The following is a 2,640-nucleotide window of genomic DNA, read 5'->3' as shown; positions in this document are numbered from 1 at the left end:
GACTTTAAAAAAAATTAATTCGCAAACTCGGGAGGAAATGTGGAGAACTGAAGACTGGAAAAATGAGAAATGGAGAAACCCTGAAACTGACATATTTGCCCATCTCTAGTTGTACTCCAGCAACATCTGGAGGGCACAGATTCCCGTCACTGCTTTATATTATTGTACTAGCAAAATGCCTCTCATTATTTTGAACTGCAAGGCAGGCGCAAGCAGAGTGCAATATGCCAATGAAACCTCCTCCCTGCAGGATCCCTGCTAGTGACAGCACGCTCAATCACCCAGAGACAAGGGGAAATGTAGACCCCAGGACAGGGAGCTGGGCAAATTCCAGAGGGTCAGGGTAGCAGTCAGTTCTCAGGGTAATCTTCGGAGAAGCTGAGGTTAAGGACAGTGAGACAGTCCAAAAGCAGGCATGCAATAACAGAGGTGTAGGGAAATCTCCCCAACTTAGTCTGGCTTGAAAGGAAGAGTCCCCCTCTCAGCTTTGCCAGCGCGTAACTCACTTGTTCTGTCTGTCCTAGACTGCAGGGCACTTTTCCAGAAAGAAGAGGATGGGAGATGATGAAGGCAGGAGCATGATCTCATTCTTGGCTGGTCCAGAAAGGGCTTCTACCACAAGGGTGGGGAACCTTCTACAGCCTGAGGGCCACATTCCTTTCCAGGCAACCTTCCAGCGTCCACCTGCTAATGGTGAGTGGGGCCAGAAGCAAAGGTGGACAAAACAAAGGAATGTTGGACAACGGCTAGAGCGCAAGTGGCTAAAGACATGCTATGAGGCTGATCGGGATCGAGTAAAACATCATAGCTGTGCCTACTGTGTGGTGGTGAGGGTGGCAAAGAAGGCCCACTTCTCTGCCTCCAGCACATCTTCAAGTAGCCGTCAAGTGGAGCTTTTTAATATTGCCAGGGGTCTGTTGACATCAGCTCCAGGAAATGCAGTTTTAGACCCTTTGAAGGCCCATTGTGAATTGTTTGTGAGGCACTTTGAGGGTAAAGTTGCTTGCCTACGTAGCAATCTTGATGCTCCATTTACATCTACTGTAGTCCCCAGTGAGGTATCCAGTGCAACGTGCTTGTGACAATGCACTCAGCAACATGTCCTCTTGACCCTTGCCCTTCTTGGCTTATTAAAGTTTGCCAAGGGGGTATGACTGAATGGATCCAGGATGTGCTCAATGTGTCTTTCCAGGAAGGAGTGATCCCAGCTGCCTTGAAAGAGGCAGTCATCTGACCGCTCCAGAAAAAGCCCACCCTGGACCCATTGGTTTCTGACAACTACCACGTGGTCGCAAAGACCCCCTTATTAGGGAAAGTCATCGAGAGGCTGGGGCGCAGAAATTGCAAGTCATCTTGGATGAAACAGATTATCTTGACCCATCCCAATCTGGGTTCAGGCCTGGTTATGGGACTGAATCGCCCTTGGTCGCCCTGAGAGAACATCTTTATTGGGAGAAGGACAAGGGGAGTGTGACCCTGTTATTCTTACATGATTTCTCAGCGGCTTTCATAACATTGACCATGGTATCCTCCTGGGCCGACTTGGTGAGATGGGTATTGGAGGCACTGTTTTACAGTGGTTCCCATCCTATCTCCAAGATTATTTTCAGAGAATAGCATTGGGTGATTGTCTTTCGGCCCCCTGGCAGTTGTGCTATGGGGTGCCGCAGGGTACCATCTTGTCCCCAGTGCTGTTTAACATCTATATAAAGCCCTTGGGAGCAGTCATCAGGAGATTTGGGTGTCAGCAGTATACTGATGATACCCAGCTCTATTTTTCTGTAACATCTGAATCGATAGTGGCTGTGCAAGGCCTGGACCAGTGCCTGGACTTGATGGTGGGCTGAATGAGGGCTAATAAACTGAGACTGTATCCTAGCAAGACGGAGACACCATGGATTGGTGGTTCTGGAGTTCAGATAATTAGTCAGTTGCCTGCTTTGGATGGGATCGTACTCCTTTTGAAAGAGCAGGTTCGTAGGGGGTGCTCCTGAATCCATCTTTGTCGCTAGAGGCCCTGATGACCTCAGTGGCTAGGAGTGCCTTTTACCAGCTTTGGCTGGTAAGACAGCTGCAGCTATTTCTGGACCAATGGCTGACCATTGTTGTCATGCACTGCTAAGCTCCAGGCTGGATTACTGTGATGTGCTCTGAGTGGGGTTAACCTTGAGGTTGGTCCAGAAGCTGGAGCTGGTGCAAAATGCAGCAGCATAACTGCTCACTGGGGCAGGGCATCACCAACATGTCACCCCGCTGCTGAAAGTATTGTGCTGGCTACCCATTAGCTACCAGGCCATGTTCAAGGTTCTGGTTTTGGTGTACAAAGCACTATGCAGCTTGGGACCAGGATTCCTGAAAGATCACTTACCATCTATATGCCCAGTCGATCATTGCGCTCTGCAGGCAAGGGCCTCCTGCAGATACCATTTTATCAGGAGGTCAAGCCCGCACAACATAAGAAGCAGACTTTCAGTGTTGTAGCACCTACACTTTGGAATTCCCTCCCCTTAAATATTAGACAGGTGCCATCTCTGCTACAAATTACTGAGACTGAATCTGTCCAAATTTTGATAAACATTTGTCAACAAATATGGAAAACTAAACAATAGCCCACAGGCTGGAAGCATTCAATATATATCC

The sequence above is a fragment of the Rhineura floridana genome, chromosome 12 (genome assembly GCF_030035675.1).
Source record: "Rhineura floridana isolate rRhiFlo1 chromosome 12, rRhiFlo1.hap2, whole genome shotgun sequence".
Taxonomy (NCBI): Eukaryota; Metazoa; Chordata; class Lepidosauria; order Squamata; family Rhineuridae; genus Rhineura; species Rhineura floridana.
This window is presented reverse-complemented; position numbering follows the sequence as displayed.